The 20,128-nt window shown below is 34.6% G+C and overlaps 1 long non-coding RNA gene across 1 annotated transcript; it reads right to left on the reverse strand.

The window, feature by feature from the left end:
- Nucleotides 1-750: 750 nt before the first annotated feature.
- On the reverse strand, nucleotides 751-12,150 carry LOC139134283 (uncharacterized). Its single transcript, XR_011552766.1, has 3 exons — nucleotides 12,006-12,150; nucleotides 1,894-2,048; nucleotides 751-1,477 (listed from the first exon to the last, which is right to left on the reverse strand). It is a non-coding gene; the product is annotated as an uncharacterized lncRNA (long non-coding RNA).
- Nucleotides 12,151-20,128: the final 7,978 nt, after the last annotated feature.

The raw sequence follows: 20,128 nt of genomic DNA on the forward strand, positions 1-20,128 counted from the left end.
GGTGTTGCTGGCCATGGCCAAACAGATTTGACTTCGCCATGATGACCGTCACTGGCAATGCGCTATCGCTTGTCGATGTGCTCTGTCACGGGTTGAATTTGTTATCAACCCCAATGAATATTACACTTTTGCCGATGTTGATCTTCTTTGGCGACTGATTTATGGTAACTTGATACCGAATCTAGCTCATACTCTTCGTCGCTACATTTCTGACGTAAAATCTGGCAATATTTACGTCACGGTCATGGGTGAAGCTCGACCCCGCGATGGAAATATTCTCGGGTGTACGAGTTTCCGTTATTTCGTTATTGTCTGAAGCCAGTCGTTGAAAACAGCAACTTCGTGACGGGTTTCATAACGGTGTTTTAGTTTTTTGCAACCTGACGGGAGCTATGACGTCTTCCGTCGAGACAACAGCAAATCGTGCAGATGTCAACGGCTTATCGTAGCTTTCGCGGTACCGCTTCCATCGTAGTCACAATTTTTTGTAGTCCCAATATTTTGTTCCGTCCTTGCAAAGATGTTAGTTTCACTTCGATAATAAAATTCTTATTCTAAATGTTCGGAATAAATACAGTTCTGCCAATCGTAATAATTATTTTCCTCCATAGATATACAATCCGCTTCAATATTCTTTGTTGTTCAGGAGCCGGCGACAATATTTTACCAATAGAAAGTAGTACGGGATAATATCTAATTTGCATAATTTAGCGTGAAATAATTTCTTGACCATGGTTTTTCTATGTAAACATATAATGGCACGTGACCTGTTTTCAAAATGCTTTGCAGTTGGCAAAGCACGTACAATATTTAACTGAACACAAGCAATTAGTAAAATATTTAAAAGCAGCGATAATTAGCTCAATAAAAAGCTAAAATACTTAGAAACGTTTCACAATTTTAGTGAAACTGCAAAAAATATAGTGGCTATATTAACTCTGTGCAAATACCAACTTTATTTCGCTGCCAATAGATTGGTAATCTGTGCTACATATGTAATAATAATTAGTACAAACACTTGAATCGTTTGTTGACATAAAATATTATACCTACTAAATTGTACAATCTGAAAATGTACAAATATTGGGAACTAAATATTTTCAGATACCCCTCACACCAAGAACAAAATCTTAAAGTCTCCTCTTGTACTCGCGAATTGTCAAATCGCCCCTGAATTCCTCCAGCTCCCTCTCAAGTATTTGTGAAGGCAGCCTGAGATTGGTTTTTGACGGTGCAACTCGTTAAAATATGGATCCACTCGAACACGAAGTGATATCGGCAAAACTTCGGGCAATAACCCCTAAGAAGCATTTATATAACTGAATTGCTACAGGTATGATATTAGCATAAATTCAAATTGGTTTGGGCAGCGCTGTTCAAATGTTCAATGAGCGATACGCTGTCTTGTGGAAATTCTGTGCCTATATATCCCTTCCTTTTGGTGTCTTCACGTTGAAGGTAAATGTTAATATACCACCTGTTGAATGCAAGTAAAATCACGCCTTTCGTGAATTTATTTCATATTCAAAGAGTAAAAATAAGCGTTTCAAGCACGACAAGTTGCTGTCACTTATTTGTCTATCTGCCTTTTTATACGTCTGTCTGCCTAGATTAAGACAATAACATTTAATGGTTGTATTTATAAATAAGCCTTGTTTGCTCAAGCTATCACGGTTATTTACCATTAAAATTGGTCGGAGTTTAGAGGTTTTCACGGTTATTTTGAGTGATATCGTACTGTATAAAACATTACATCTATATATTTTATACAATGACCAAGTTGTTGTCATGATTGAAAAAACATAGTGAAATAGCCTATGCCTCTATGCGATCCGACTGAATTCCGATATAACCAGCTGATTGCATCGTCGTGATATTTGATATTGTACTCACCAACCAACGAACATCCCGCACAAAAGTTAAAAAGACCAATCCATCCAATGTGCTGAAACAAGAAATACACGACTAGCGTTTCCGTGACTATCGATGCTAACACTGAAGTAAATAAAATGCCATAATTGGGGCCTGCATTTTCTTCACCAAAGGATCTGCAAAAGATTGGAAGGATTCAATCATTCTTTCTCGCGAGATAAGAGGAAGCTGATTTCCAAATAACTTGCCATCGTCATTTCATTGGATGTTTATAAAAACCTTATCTTAGTGGTTGGGCAGAAGAAGGTGACAGAATATAATTGCCTGTACCTCAACGCCACTCTTTCTTAAATCAATCACTATATCAAAGGTGTTAGTCGCTCCTCAGACTGAACAGGAGGAATAGCTAGAGTTGACCTATAAGAGTCTCTGTTGATGTTTTACAGGCATATCCTTCCGTCTTTGTCCCCTTTACATGCTGCTTTGCTAATAAGCAGGGATGTACACACCCAGTGCCTCTGAAGTTTTATATTAATTACGTCAGTATCGTGGCAATCACCATAGCGAACTTTGTGATGTTAGATCCTCAGGTAAATTCAATTGAAGTAGCATTATGTCAAAATAGCGGCAATCAAATCCCATTCCAAATTCATCAGAACTCAACCTGGCTTACTTTTGCCAGGTCCCTTCCATATCGCATGATGCAAGCTCCAAGCTTGGAGTTTTTTACCCATGATTCAAATTATATGGGCAACTTCCTGTACTATTTTTATCGGTTTTTGTAAAAAATACAGCAAGTTATAAACGATGAAAATAGTATTTCCGGGGTAAATGACCACAAATCTACCACATATGTAAAAATCATCCTTGGTGAACTTCCCCTTTGATCTCAAGAAACCAAAATTACACATTTAAGAGCTCCAAGTCGGTCACTGATTGAGTAAAATGGGTTACCGCATTGGACTGATAGTCCGAAAAATTTATATGTGCATTATAGATGATCAAAATTGAATGTCGCGTCTGTGAACGTACACCACAAAGTAGAAAGCTATATTTTGAGTACTTTTCCCGGAAAATGTGTTTTCTCAAATTTTAGAAAATTGACACCCAAAGAGAAAACTTAACAGGCAAAATTTCTGGACCACTATTATATGAACAAATTTTCATCATGTCCTGTCTAGCTGGGTTGGTCTTTACAGACATATGGCCAAATTACGCTTAAGTCTACAAATGCAATTTTCAACAATCATTTGAACGAATGTCAGAGAAGTTATTCATAGGGAAGTTGAAAACTCATTCCGAAGAAATCAGACAGTTTTTAGAGCATGTGATGTGCGCTGAATATATAAAAAACTGAAATACAATCTTAAATCAAGTAATGCTACTAAAATATTGTTTCCTTGCTCAGGGATCATATTGTTTTTGCCGTAATTCCTGTAACTCAGAGCGAATTGCTTTCGGGCAGAATACTTGGACTGAATCACTCAGTTTTTATCAGCTGTTGTGTCATTGTGAATGGTACGATGACGTAACGTCATCGTACGATCTATAGAACGGTTAGCATTCACAAGGATACAACAGCTGATGAAGACTGAGAGATTCAGTCAAAATATTTTACCGAAACCAATTCGCTCAAATAATGCTAACTAATGTACAAATAAACAAGGAATGCAGTCATATGTAGGGACCTGAACACCAATTATCGGATAAGCAATTTTCAATATGAAGATTTTTATAGAGTTTTCGCATAATCCTTTGTTCACTTGCATATGTTTGGCACTAGAACGAAAAATGAAAAGGTCCTCCAAATAGCTGTCACACAAAAACAATAAATTGCATTATTGCATTAGGCATACAACATTTTGAAGATCTCTCTGGATGGAAGTATAACAAAGACAATTACATATGCAGACAGATAAAAAATAAGTTGCTATCGTATACGTTTCGTACAGCAAGTATGAGATAACCAGATATGAACTGAATTTGCTCACGTGTTTTACAACAAATTCATCAATAGTAGTGCGCTTCACAGAACAATGAAATATATGTTATCACTATATGTAGCAGGTTTTTTTCAACTTCGAACAGTACTCTCAGAGTTTAATCACTAATTACAAAACTTTATTTAATATGCAAATGAGCTGTTAATTAACTTGACACTGCTCGATGCTTTATGGGACAATTAGATATCCATCAGATCAACATTTGTAGCACGTTTTATTTAATTTAATGCTGTAATTTTAGAGTAATGTCACTAATTACAAAGTTCATTAAATTTGCAAATAAACCCTAAATTAACTTGACACTGTTCAATGATTCACAGTGCAATTAAATATTTATCAAATCAATATTTGTAGCACGTTTCACAAAATTTTGGTGCCGAAATTTCAGAGTTATATACCTAATTACAAAGTTTATTAAATATGCAAATGAACCCTTAATTAACTTTACACTACTAAATGCTTTACAACACAGTTAGATATCTTACGTATCAGTATGTGCAGCAGTTTTCATTACATTTGATGCAGTTATTTCGGAGTTATATGACTAATTATAAGACTTCATGAAATATGCAAATGAACCAAATTAACAACTTGACACTGCTCAATGCTTCTCAGTACAATTGGATATTTATCACATCAACATCTGTAGAAAGTTTCATCAAATTTAACGCTGTAATTTTGGAGTAATATCACTAATTACAAAGTTCATTAAATATGCAAATGAACCCTTAATTAACTTCACACAACTAAATGCTCTACACCACAATTAGATATCTGTCGGATTAGTATCTGCAGCAGATTTCATCACATTTGGTGCAGCTATTTTGGAGTTATATCACTAATTACAAAAATTCATAAATATGCAAATGACCTATTTGTTAACTTTACACTGCCAAATGCTTCTCAGTACAATTAGATATTTATCTAAACAATATCTGTACCAAATTTCACTGACTTGGGTGCCGTAATTTCAGAGTTGTATACCTAATTACAAAGTTCATTAAATATGCAAATGAATCCTTAATTAATTCCATACTAGCAGATGCTTTACACTACAGTTAGATATCAGTTTGGTCAGCATCTGCAGCAGATTTCATCACATTTGGTGAAGTTGTATCGGAGTTATATGACTAATTACAAACCTTCATAAAATATGCAAATGAGCTATTTATTAACTTGACACTGCCTAATGCTTCTAAGTATAATTAGATATATATCAGATCAATATTTGTTGCAAGTATCATCAAGTTTGGTGCAGGAATTTCAGAGTTATCTCACTAATAACAAAAGTTCATTAAATATGCAAATGAGAAGATGATTGACATGACACTCACAGTATCATCATAATGTTCTTAGATTGTCATCTGTGAAAAGTTTCATGAAATTTTGTGCATTGATAATTACTGTCTCCATAGGGAAACCATTATATGAAAAAAAACGATATTGCATAACTTCATTAATATGCAAGTCACACTTACCAAAATCTAATCAGTTCTTGCAAGGAGCATATGGTATCTGTGTACCAAATCTGACGTTTTTGAGTTATCGTGTAAACAGACAGACAGACAGACAGACAGACAGACAGACAGACAGACAGACAGACACACACACACACACACACACACACACACCACGGACAGACAGACAGACATCGCTATGACATTAGCCCACGTGTTAACACACTTGAGCTAAAAAGGAGAACGATCGCTTATCCAGACATATGTATGCATTCAAATGTTAAATGCTAATGACATTCAAATGTCTGTTTATGAAAAGTTCTATCTTGCTCAATTTTTAATACTATAGTCCGTGGGCTGGAGGGGCCCACCGTGCACCCCCCCCCCCACATCCCTACTTCTTGGGTATTTTTTTGTTCTTTAGGACCTGCTGAACAAGAAAAAAGATGTTAACATTGGATATTTTGGGATGCACTACCTATCTGGGCTGGTTTTTGATTTGCATGTACCGCAAAAAATGGCCAAAAATGGGTAGGGGTAGGGGGTACTATATCCTCTCCTACATTGAGTAAACTAGCATGAAATAACACAAACCATACATTTTTGGAAAGCTGAGATTCTGCTCTTTATGAGAAACACCAACTTTAGCAAAATTAATTTGTGTACATAGAATAGGACGACTTTAAAATGATTTTTTTGACAATTTTGAAATTTTTTACCCAAAATACCATGTAACAATTGTGATTTACTTGTTATTAAGCAAAATTTTGACAGCTTTTTGTGTTTGAATTATTTATTCCCACATATTAAACAAGAAAAAAAGTGTTAACATTAGATATTTAACTATACACTACTTCTCTTGAGTCAATTTTGAATTGCGTGTATCTGTATGGGGTGTGCAAAAGCTAGGGGTAGGGGTACAACATTCTTTCCTTGATGAAGTAAACTGGATTAAAATGCCATACACCTTATAGTTTTAGAAGCTTAGATACTGGTCTTTCTAAAATGCATAATGTTTTCGTAAAAAAATATGACGTCATAGAATTGGATAACTTTAAATCGATTTTTTCTGGTAATTCAGTATTTTTAACAGGAAGAAAATACGATAACTATTGTTTCCTCCTTATGAAGCAAATCAAACATATCTATGGATGTTATTTACTAATTGCAACGTGCTGAAGAAGAAAATAAATGTCAAAATTGGGTATTTACCATGCATTATTGTCTGTAGTCACTAAAAAGCAAGTTTTGCTACATTGGTATATCGTGAATGGGCATTTTATTGTTATGCAATGAACTAATGCACAGCCTTAAAAAGAAGACTCGAAAACGTGCACACATAGTCATATTGCCATTTTCTCCTTCAAGTAAATAGATTATGACGACTGTCTATTGTTATTATTCAATTTTAAATATTTTTCTATAAAATAATTTTGTTTAAGGTGTGTTTTGAAAATTGTCTATGCCTCCTTGTCTTACTTAATATACAGCAAGCATTACTAACAATCTATTAGGCCGAGGCTAGAGGGGCGTCTACGTGCACCTCCCCCCTCACCCCACAGGATAACAAACCTGTAATTTTCAGAAGCCTTGGGATCCCTAGAATAAGAAATGGGATTTTAACAGACAAAATATAGGGACTCAATAGCTGTTACGGTCATATTTTGAAGGGTACCACAAAATCACGATTTTGTGACCCACGTGGATTTTTGTCAAACCTGTCTTCTTGTACGTGATCTGCTTAGCTTACTGTTTAACATGACCTAGGTTATGGGGTATCATTAGAAAGGTAATTCATTCTTCTTGAAAATGGTATATAGCAATATGCAATATCTTCTATAGTTTTCATGAAATAGGGCCATAATTTACCCCATACCCCAAAGTTTTATGTCTCAAATTACTGTCAAAACTAATCTAAATTCCACCAATTATTTACCTATACATAATACAAAAGGCAATACTGTGTATTAACTTTGTCTTATTTGCTACAGGTACATGTTAGAAACTTGGAATAAACTTTTAACAGAAAAAATATTGGGATCCTGTAGCTGTAACAGTCATATTTGAAGGGTACCGAAAAATCACAGTATTACTGACTCGCATTCGTTTTGTTAAACCTTTCTTCTTGTAAGTCTTCTGCTGAGCTTATTTTGAACATAACGAGGCCAATGGGGTACCATTAGAAAGTTAATTAACTCTTCTTTAAAATGATATGTTGCAATATGCAATATCTTCGATAGTTTTCATGAAATAAGATCAAAACTTACCCTATACCCCAACGTTTTATGTCGCAAATTACTATCAAAACTAATCTCAAATTCTACCAATTATTTTCCTAGACACATTACAAAAGGCAATTCTTTGTATAAAATATATTTTATTGGTACAGGGACATGTCAAAAATATGAGTTAGACTTTTAAGAGACAAAATATTGGTATTGAATGACTGTTACTGGCATGTTTTGAAGGGTACCGTGAAGTCAAAGTATTACCGACTCGCATATGTTTTTGTTAAATGTGTCGTCTTGTAAGTTTTCTGCTGAGCTTACTTTTTACCATAGTCTAGATTATGGGCTGCCATTGGAAAGACAATTTATTTGGCTTTAAAATGACATATTGCAATATGCAATATCTTCTATAGTTTTCATGAAATAGGACCAAACCTTACCCATACCCCAAAGTTTTATGTCACAAATTACTGTCAAAACTAATCTTAAATTCTACCAATTATTTACCTAGACATTATACAAAGGGCAATGCTTTGTATCAAATTTGTTTTATTTGATACAGGTAAATGTTAGAAACTTGAAATAAACTTTTAAGAGAAAAATATCCAGATGCTCTAGCTGTAACAGTCATATTTTGAATGGTACTGCAAAAATCACAGTACTGCCAACTCGCATACATTTTTGTTAAACCTGTCTTCTTGTAAGTCTTCTACTGAGCTTACTTTTTAACATAATGTAGCAAGTTGGGCATCATTAGAAAGGTAATTTACTCTTCTTTAGAATAATATATTGCGATATGCAATATCTTTTATAGTTTTCATGAAATAGGACCACAACTTACCCCATACCCCAAAGTTTTATATTCCAAATTACCGTCAAAACTAATCTCAAATTCTGACAACTATTGACCGGGACATAATATAAAGGGCAAAGATTTGTATTAAATTTAGTATATTTGCTTTAGGTTCATGTTAGAAACTTGAAACGAACTTTTAACAGAAAAAATATTGTGATGCTGTAGCTGTAACAGTCATATTTTGAAGGGTACCACAAACTCACAGTATTGCCAACTCGCATACGTTTGGTTAAACCTGTCTTATTATAAGTCATCTGCTGAGCCTATTTTTTAACATAACCCGGCTATTGAGGTATCATTGGAAAGGTAATTTTTTCTTCTTTGATATGACATATTGTAATATATAATATCTTCTTAAGTATTCAGGAAATAAGACCAAAACTTACCCCAACCCCTAAGTTTATATTGCAAATTACTATCACTACTAATCTCAAATTCTACCAAACTTTTACCTAGACATACTACAAAAGGCAATGATTTGTATGAAATCTGTTTTATTTGCTACAGAGACATGTTACAAATATAGGATAGACTTTTAACAGACAAAATATTGGGAATGAATGGTTGTTGCTGTCATGTTTTGAAGGGTACTGTAAAGTCTCAGTCTTGCCCACTCGTATGTGTTTTTGTTAAATGTGTCATCTTGTAAGTCATCTGCTGAGCTTACTTTTTACTCTAACCTATCTTATAGGCTATCATTGGAAAGAAAATTTATTTTGCCTTAAAGTGACATATTGTAATATGAAATATCTTTAATAGTTTTCATGAAATAGGACCAGACTTACCTACCCATATCCCAAATTCGCAAACTGCAAAGTTTTCGAACAGATGTAGTTTGCAAATAAAACTAAGGGCTGGGTAAGTTTTTTGCCATTTCATTACAACTTCAGATGATAATACACTTATCATATGCTAAAATAAAGAGTGATAAAAGCTTTGTAATGATACCCTATAATCTGTGTTACGGATAAAATAAAGGTTGGCAGATAAATTTCAAGGAAACTTGATTAATAAAATTTCACGGGTTTCAGCAACATATATCCTGCCATCCTTCAAACTATGATGCTAACAGCTATTAAATCACAATAATTATCCTGTTAATGGTATCTTTCATAGTTGGAAATGTCTCTGTAACAAATAAAATATGTTTCATACAAAGTTTGTCTTTTTTATACAATTTATCGAAATTAAATGCTAGTTTTGACAGTAATAGACAACATAAAACTTTGGGGTATGGGGTAAGGTTTGGTCCTATTTCATGAAAACTATAGAAGATATTGCATATTGCAATATGTCATTTTAAAGCCAAATAAATTGTCTTTCCAATGGCAGCCCATAATCTAGACTATGGTAAAAAGTAAGCTCAGCAGAAAACTTACAAGACGACACATTTAACAAAAACATATGCGAGTCGGTAATACTCTGACTTTACGGTACCCTTCAAAACATGCCAGTAACAGTCATTCAATACCAATATTTTGTCTCTTAAAGTCTAACTCATATTTTTGACATGTCCCTGTACCAAATAAAATATATTTTATACAAAGAATTGCCTTTTGTAATGTGTCTAGGAAAATAATTGGTAGAATTTGAGATTAGTTTTGATAGTAATTTGCGACATAAAACGTTGGAGTATGGGTAAGTTTTGATCTTATTTCATGAAAACTATCGAAGATATTGCATATTGCAACATATCATTTTAAAGAAGAGTAAATTAACTTTCTAATGGTACCCCATTGGCCTCGTTATGTTCAAAATAAGCTCAGCAGAAGACTTACAAGAAGAAAGGTTTAACAAAACGAATGCGAGTCAGTAATACTGTGATTTTTCGGTACCCTTCAAAATATGACTGTTACAGCTACAGGATCCCAATATTTTTTCTGTTAAAAGTTTATTCCAAGTTTCTAACATGTACTTGTAGCAAATAAGACAAAGTTAATACACAGTATTGCCTTTTGTATTATGTATAGGTAAATAATTTGTGGAATTTAGATTAGTTTTGACAGTAATTTGTGACATAAAACTTTGGGGTATGGGGTAAATTATGGCCCTATTTCATGAAAACTATAGAAGATATTGCATATTGCTATATACCATTTTCAAGAAGAATGAATTACCTTTCTAATGATACCCCATAACCTAGGTCATGTTAAACAGTAAGCTCAGCAGATCACGTACAAGAAGACAGATTTGACAAAAATACACGTGGGTCACAAAATCGTGATTTTGTGGTACCCTTCAAAACATGACCGTAACAGCTATTGAGTCCCTATATTTTGTCTGTTAAAATCCCATTTCTTATTCTAGGGATCCCAAAGCTTCTGAAAATTACAGGTTTGTTATCCTGTGGGGTGAGGGGGGAGGTGCACGTAGACGCCCCCTCTAGCCTCGGCCTAATAGATTGTTAGTAATGCTTGCGGTATATAAAGTAAGACAAGGAGGCATAGACAATTTTCCAAATACGCCTTAACAAAATTATTTTATAGAAAAATATTTAAAAATTAAATGATAACAATAGACAGTCGTCAATAATCTATTTACTTGAAGGAGAAAATGGCAATGTGACTATGTGTGCACGTTTTCGAGTCTTCTTTTTAAGGCTGTGCATTAGTTCATTGCATAACAATAAAATGCCCATTCACGATATACCAATGTAGCAAAACTTGCTATTTTAGTGACTAGAGACAATAATGCATGTAAATACCCAATTTTGACATTTATTTTCTTCTTCAGCACGTTGCAATTAGTAAATAACATCCATAAATGTGTTTGATTTGCTTCATAAGGAGGAAACAATAGTTGTCGTATTTTCTTCCGGTTAAAAATACTGAATTACCAGAAAAAATCGATTTAAAGTTATCCAATTCTATGACGTCATATTTTTTCACTAAAACTTTATGCATTTTAGAAAGACCAGTATCTAAGCTTTCTAAAACTATAAGGTATATGGCATTTCAAGCCAGTTTACTTCATCAAGGAAAGAATGTTGTACCCCTACCCCTAGCTTTTGCACACCCCATACAGATACACGCAATTCAAAATTGACTCAAGAGAAGTAGTGTATAGTTAAATATCTAATGTTAACACTTTTTTTCTTGTTTAATATGTGGGAATAAATAATTCAAACACAAAAAGCTGTCAAAATTTTGCTTAATAACAAGTAAATCACAATTGTTACATGGTATTTTGGGTAAAAAATTTCAAAATTGTCAAAAAAAATCATTTTAAAGTCGTCCTATTCTATGTACACAAATTAATTTTGCTAAAGTTGGTGTTTCTCATAAAGAGCAGAATCTCAGCTTTCCAAAAATGTATAGTTTGTGCTATTTCATGCTAGTTTACTCAATGTAGGGGAGGATATAGTACCCCTTACCCCTACCCATTTTTGGCCATTTTTTGCGGTACATGCAAATCAAAAACCAGCCTAGATAGGTAGTGCATCCCAAAATATCCAATGTTAACATCTTTTTTCTTGTTCAGCAGGTCCTAAAGAACAAAAAAATACCCAAGAAGTAGGGATGTGGGGGGGGGGGGGTGCACGGTGGGCCCCTCCAGCCCACGGACTACTACCTTTAAACAATTAACATACCTTGCCGCTGCCATTGGAAAAAGTACAAACTGTCCAACGAATGTAGATTGTATGGCACACACCCATATAGCAAACATCGCTTTTCCAGCCTCTCGTGTGAGTATAAACGTAACCATTAGCACAACAGTGTTGGTACATAGTAAGAGCATTGCAGCCTATGAAAACAGATAATTATTATTTGTTAGAGTTCGATTATACCAATAATTTTGAAGCAAGTCACTCAAATATTTTTATCAAAAAAGACTCTGTATTTCTGCCTCACTCACACTCACTCACTCACTCCCCCACCTTCCTCTTACACATGACCACTTAATCATATACTTTTGTAACGCTTGAAACATCTGAGTTTTGAGACCAAGCGCTTCTCAAAAGGACATGACTTTAAGGGAATACTTCAATTTTACATTTTAACATTTCGAAAACAATGATTTGATCTCATACTTACACGGAAGGAAAATCTGTCACCCAGGTATCCCCAAACTATACGAGAAAGACAACCGAGAACTGAAGCAATAGAACCTACGAGAGCTAAGAAGTGATCATCTAAGATGAAATTCTGCCCAAATACCTGAAATGATAAAGCACGTTTACTAATAAGAAATTCAAGCACGTAAATGTTATCATCCAAACATGTTTGCATCGAGGGTTTCTTTTTAAATTGAATTTAAAGCTCAAGTAATGCTAATTTTTAAAATTTATTCGATCGTCGAAAATTTCCCATTTTCCTCGTGCATTCACAATGGGATGTTGTTTCAGTGAAGAAATAATAAATATTTGTGCACAGACAAATAGAAAGAAAGACTAGCAACGGGTATTGTTCAAGGTATGAGGCGGTTATGTAACCCCGCCTCAGGAAGCTCTCGATACTCTTTTATGGAAAGTGCCGACCATGCACCATTCGGTAGTTTCAGGATTTTCACAAATTTTTAAGTGAAAGTAGTTCGGTAAATTTCGTGTTGTTGTTGTCGTGTGATGCTGAGGGGAATTGGCGTGTTTCTAAAACGGGAAAGATTTGAGCTTAGGGGAGGTTAGTTTTACCATATATAAAATTCCTCTCACATTTTTAGCTTACGTGTGTGAACCCGTGGGCTAATGTCATAGCGATGTCTGTCTGTCTGTCCTTGTGTGTATGTGTGTGTGAGAGAGTCTGTCAGTGTATGTATGTGTGTGTCTGTCTGTCTGTCTGTTTACACGATAACTCAAAAACGTCTGAACGGATTCTCGTCAGATTTGGTAGATAGGTACCATATACTACTACTGTTAGTGTGGCTTGCATATTAATGAACTTATGCAAAAGCAATGTTTACCGTACGAGACGGTAATGACAGTGTAGACATATATCAAGAAAATACTGCACAAAATTTCATGAAACTTTTCACATATGACAATCTCATAATATTATTATGATACTGTGAGTGTCATGTCAATTATCTACTCTTTTGCATATTTAATGAACATTTGTTATTTGTGACATAGTTCTGAAATTCCTGCACCAAACTTGATGATACTAGCAACAAATATTGACCTGATATATATCTAATTATACTTAGAAGCATTGGGCAGTGTCAAGTTAATAAATAGCTCATTTGCATATTTTATGAAGTTTTGTGATAAGTCATATACCTCATTTATAACTGCACCAAATGTGATGAAATCTGCTGCAGATACTGATCCGACATACATCTAAATGTTGTGTAAAGCATTTAGTTGTGTGAAGTTAATTAAGGGTTCATTTACATATTTAATGAACTTTGTAATTAGGCATATAACTCTGAAATTACGGCACCCGATTTGGTGATACCTACTACAGATATCGATCTGGTAAATTTCTTATTGTGCTATGAAACATTGAACAGTGTCAAGTTAATTAAGGGTTCATTTGCATGTTCAATGAAATTTGTAATAGTGATATTACTATAAAATTACTGAATTTAATTTAAGTTAATACAGGGTTCATTTGCATATTTAATGAACTTTGTAATTCGGTATATAACTCTTAAATTACGGCACCCAAGTCAGTGAAATCGGGTAGAGATATTGTTCTGATAAATATCTAATTGTACTGAGGAGCATTTGGCAGTGGCAAGTTAACAAATAGGTCATTTGCATATTTTATGAAGTTTTGTAATTAGTTATACACTCCAAAATAACTGCACCAAATGTGATAAAATCTGCTGCAGATACTGATCCGACAAAAAATATACAAGTGTGGTGTAAAGCATTTAGTTTTTTGGAGTTAATTAAGGGTTCATTTGCATATTTAATAAACTTTGTAATTAGTGATATTACTCCGTCCGAAATTACGACGTTAAATTTTATGAAACTTGCTACAGATGTTGATCTGATAAACATCAAATTGTACTGAGAAGCATTGAGCAGTGTCAAATTAATAATAGCCCATTTGCATATTTCATGAAGTTTTAAAATTAGTAATATAACTCCGAAATAACTGCATCAAATGTGATGAAAACTGCTGCATATACTGATCCGACAAATATCTAACTGGGTTGTAAAGCATTAATTAGTGTGGAGTTAATTAAGGGTTCATATGCAGATTTAATAAACTTTGTAATTAGGTATATAACTCTGAAATTAGGGCACCAAATTTGGTGAAACGTGCTACAGATATTGATCTGATAAATATTAAATTGTGCTTTGAAACCTTGAACAGTGTGAAGTTAATTTAGGGCTAATATTTAATAAACTTTGTAATTAGTGATATTACTCTAAAATTACAGCATTAAATGTAATGAAACGTGCTACAAATGTTGATGAAACGTGCTACAAATGTTGATCTGATGGATATCTAATTGTCCCATGAAGCATTAAGCAATGTCAAGTTAATCAACAGCTCATTTGCATATTAATTAAAGTTTTCTAATTAGCGATGAAACTCTGAGAGTACTGTGCGAAGTTGATAAAACCTGCTGCATATACACTATAGGGAAAAAGTGCGTGACTAGAGCGAGAAACTGACGCTTTCTACTAAGTACAGCGAGAATTGAAATTCACTGGCAAGAATCATCAAGACTCGCCTTTCGGAGTCTTTATGATTCTCGCCAATGAACGGCGAGTCTTGATGATTCTCGCCAGTGAATTTCAATTCTCGCTGTACTTAGTGAGAATTTCCATTCTCACCTGTGAGAATTTGTTCTCACACTTGATTCTCGCCAAGGAGTGCATTTCTCACCAATCTCCAGTGGAGATTAAAATTTTCTCACCGACAGCGGTGAGAATAAGAACAGATTCTCACCGATTGCGAGAAAGCGTCAGTTTCTCGCTCTAGTCACGCACTTTTTCCCTATAGTGATAGTGATATAACATATATCTGATTATTCTGTGAAGCGTACTATTAGTAATGAACCTGTTGTAAAACACGTGAGCATATTCAGTCCACATCTGGTTAGAATATATAATGGGTGTGTTTGAACCGAATTTGAAAGTCCTTTAGCGATACTGTCAGATTTTACTCAATGGTTTACTGTCAGTCATGTCGTCTTTTACAAGTTCGTCATGGGAGGAAGTGTTTCTGAAACTGCTGGCGTGTTATGTTTTGATTTGCGTGAAGCAGTGCACAGTAAGTGAGGCTACCCACAATTCTCCATGATCCGTACACACGGAGATCACTCACTGAACTGAAGCAAGTGTCTTCTGTACACAGAACAGCTCGGTCCATATTTCAAAATTCTGGGACCATAGTTTTCATAATCACAATTCTCTAATTTCTCACTCGGAATAATGAGAAGATCAACCCCTTTTCCGCAGAGGATATAGCAATTTTGTGATTTTGTCAACATAGATTTTTGACAGCCATATGCAATATTTTCAAGGTAACTGAGGGAATAAGTTGCATCTGTATTGGCAAAAGAAAGGGTATTGATGTTTTTGAATGATTGTAACAAAGGAAATTTGTATGTCTGACAGGTGGTATAATGAGACCAACTTAGTTGCTGATTACTTTACCTTGACAAGTGCACAATGTTAGCACCTCCAAACATCGACTTCTTATTCAATTTACTCCAGAATTTTATACACTATAATTAATTTTGGAACATAGTTTCAACCAATAATCCTTAATTTAAATTATAAGTTTCAAATTGTACAGAAACTGATAAAATTGAAGAAGCCTTTAGCAAATAATGTCTGAGCACACAAATCAAGGGGAATTGTGGGTAGTCTCACTTATATGTGCAGTGTTTTTGATCTGAAAGCACACATAGTAAGTACGGTTGCTACGCGACAGGCGGCATGATGCCATCTCGTCCTACTTTTCGCATAATCTCCTGCAATTATCAACCACGACCGAAGTCTCCAAAAAGTATAACACCTGTGAAGCTCATTATAATATGAATCAATCATCAATCATCAAATTTATTTCACCGGAAAGAAAAAACAACTACAACACAAAAGCAAATGTCAAAGTATACCTCGATACAAAGTTTCTGGTGAGGACCATGGAAATAGTCCATAGAGACTAATCTAGTCCATGGCCCGAATCTCAAAGAAAAAAGTATAACAAAGCAATCATACGTACGTATATGAGACAGACGGGTGTCAGCAAATGAGTGGTAATTGTAATAGAAACCAGATATGAACTGAATATGCTCACGTGTTTTACAACAGGTTCATTAATAGTAGTACGCTTCACAGAACAATAAGATATATGTTATCACTATATGTAGCAGGTTTTTTTCAACTTCGCACAGTACTCTCAGAGTTTAATCACTAACTATAAAACTTTATTTAATATGCAAATGAGCTGCTAATTAACTTGACACTGCTCAATGCTTCATGGGACAATTAGATATCCATCAGATCAACATTTGTAGCACGTTTTATTAAATTCAATGCTGTAATTTTAGAGTAATGTCACTAATTACAAAGTTCATTAAATATGCAAATAAACCCTAAATTAAGTTGACACTGTTCAATGATTCATAGCACAATTAAATATTTATCAAATCAATATCTGTAGCACGTTTCACAAAATTTGATGCCGTAATTTCAGAGTAATATCACCAATTACAAAGTTCATTAAATATGCAAATGAACCCTTAATTAACTTCACACAACTAAATGCTCTAAACCACCATTAGATATCTGTCGGATCAGTATCTGCAGCAGATTTCATCACATTTGGTGCAGTTATTTTGGAGTTATATCACTAATTACAAAACTTCATAAAATATGCAAATGACCTATTTGTTAACTTGACACTGTTCAATGATTCATAGTACAATTAAATATTTATCAAATCAATATCTGTAGCACGTTTCACAAAATTTGGTGCCGTAATTTCAGAGTTATATACCTAATTACAAAGTTCATTAAATATGCAAATGAACCCTTAATTAATTTCACACTACTAAATGCTTTATGCTACAGTTAGATATCAGTCCAATCAGTATCTGCAGCAGATTTCATCACATTTGGTGAAGTTATATCGGAGTTATATGACTAATTACAAAACTTCATAAAATATGCAAATGAGCTATTAACTTGACACTGCCCAATGCTTCTAAGTATAATTAGATATATATCAGATCAATATTTGTTGCAAGTATCATCAAGTTTGGTGCAGGAATTTCAGAGTTATCTCATTAATAACAAAAGTTCATTAAATATGCAAATGAGAAGATAATTGACATGACACTCACAGTATCATCATAATGTTCTGAGATTGTCATCTGTGAAAAGTTTCATGAAATTTTGTGCAGTATTTCTTGATATATGTCTACACTGTCATTACCGTCTCCATAGGGAAACCATTGTACGGAAAAAAACGATGTTGCATAACTTCATTAATATGCAAGCCACACTAACCAAAATCTAATCAGTTCTTGCAAGTAGCATATGGTACCTGTCTACGAAATCTGACTTGAATCAGTTCAGGTGATTTTGAGTTATCGTGTAAACACACACACACACACACACACACACACACACACACACACACACACACACACACACACACACACACACTAACACACACACCACACACGGACAGACAGACAGACATCGCTATGACAATAGCCCACATGTTTACACACGTGAGCTAAAAATAAAGTGTCAATCAGCAACAACAAATATATAAATATAACACTAAAATAAATATGACAATAGAGTTTGTAAAATTAATTTAGTAAATAAGAATACAATTCCGTTTTGAATAAACTTCTGGATTCTAGTTTCTTTAATGAAAATGGTAAAGAGTTCCAATGTTTGGTAACTGCATACGTCATGTTATGTTGAATAATTCTAAGTCTTGTATGTGGGGCTCGAATATTATTGTCGGTAATTGAACGTGTTAGATAATCATGGGAGACAAGGTCAAAATAACGATCAATTCTATGTGGCAAGTTGTTATGCATTAAGTCAAAAATAAACATACATGAGTAATATTTACTTAACTTGTAAATATTCAAAATACGTAAATTTCGGAAAAAAAAGGCTCTGAATGAGCATGAAAATCGGAGAAGGTGATTAAGCGAACTAGCTTTTCGGAAGAAGGAAAATTGGCTCAAGATAAGTCTGATAGGTGTTTCCCAAAATTTCTATACAGTAGGATAAGTGAGGTAAAATAAAAGCGTTGTAAATATGAAGAAGAACAGATTTTGGAACAAAATGTCGAATTTTTGAAAAAATACCTATTTTCGGTGTAATAGCTTTTACAATTCTCTGTATGTGCGAAAAGGCCATAGTCTATCAAGACGACCGTAAAACAAAAGGCTAGTTTCTATTTGTCTTTAATACAGTTAAATGACCGACAACGGATAAAATTATGCAAGTTTTAGTGTGTTATTCTCTGTTCAGATACGTATTGTTTCAGTGTATGCAAACCTTCCGCAATAGAAGCTAATATTCTATTTTTGCAAATCTACGTAATCGGTCGCGCGTCTGTCGTCAAACGGCTTACAACCAGTAAATCGGGTTGGTCGGTAACCCGGCGTAGGCACTTACAGAATTGCTGGGCATTCATGCTTGTTCCGCAAATATTTCATACAACCCTTATCTGGGATTTTTTTCACAAAACCAAACATCCTTATTTTGAGAAATATGGGAGAAAATAAAACTGTAAGGTATCCCCTAATTTACAAACCCTTGGGGGGAGGATAATTTAAAAATGATAATTTTCATGGCAATCTCGTATTAAGTGACATACGTGTTCCACACCAATACAACATATCGTTTTCGTGTATACTAACCTACCTCAATGACAGTCTACTAAAACAATATGATAACACTTCCACGACTGTGCATCTATTGTAATTATTTACCAGGTACCCGATGATATTCTAATCATTCATGAACAAACTGTCGGAAATTCAAACTCTGTTTCTTTTTTTTTACGGACCTTGATGATGAACAAAAACGCCCCCGTTTCTGTGGTTTTGGGATCACGCTACCGGGGTAGGTAGCTTTATGCAGACTGGCTCTACTCACTTGGCCTTTCACAGCATTCAACGATCTACTCGACAGTCTTTCCAAGTATACTGTTTCTATTTCTCACCACAAACGCAATAATCTGCTGTTGTTTAGACAATAAACAACAGCAGTTAGACGCCAATAGACTTGCGACAAGTCTAGTCAGTAGGGTAAAATCGCAGTATCTCGCGGTACCGATGTAAAATCAATGAAAGAACACACGGCACGGTGGATATTTTGGCGAAAATATAGTTACGGGGCTGGCACTACGCAAATAAATTACTGACCTTGTTGAATAATTTATTTTTTGAAAAAAATTTCATAACACTGCGCCATGGAAAAAGAAATGTAGTTCAAAGATGACGATAGTTTAGTGATGCGATTCTCTCTCTCTCTCTCTCTCTCTCTCTCTCTCTCTCTCTCTCTCTCTCTCCATTTCTCTCTCTAGATTTCTTCGCCAGATCTCTCTTGATCTCTCTCGACAATTCACTGAAGAGCCTTGGTGACAGTCGAATCACTCGATACGCGACAATCTCTTACCATGATCAATTAGCCGGATTTTTCTGCGTTTTTTGCCAAGACGCTGGGCTTTGGAGCAACAAGACCGCGTTGAAGCGGCTGCGCATGTAACACAGTGTAATTCCGTTGCATTCTATTTGTCAACAAAGCTTGAATACTTGTCCGCCCAAGAATTCGTT

This window comes from Ptychodera flava, chromosome 6 (assembly GCF_041260155.1).
Source record: "Ptychodera flava strain L36383 chromosome 6, AS_Pfla_20210202, whole genome shotgun sequence".
Taxonomy (NCBI): domain Eukaryota; kingdom Metazoa; phylum Hemichordata; class Enteropneusta; family Ptychoderidae; genus Ptychodera; species Ptychodera flava.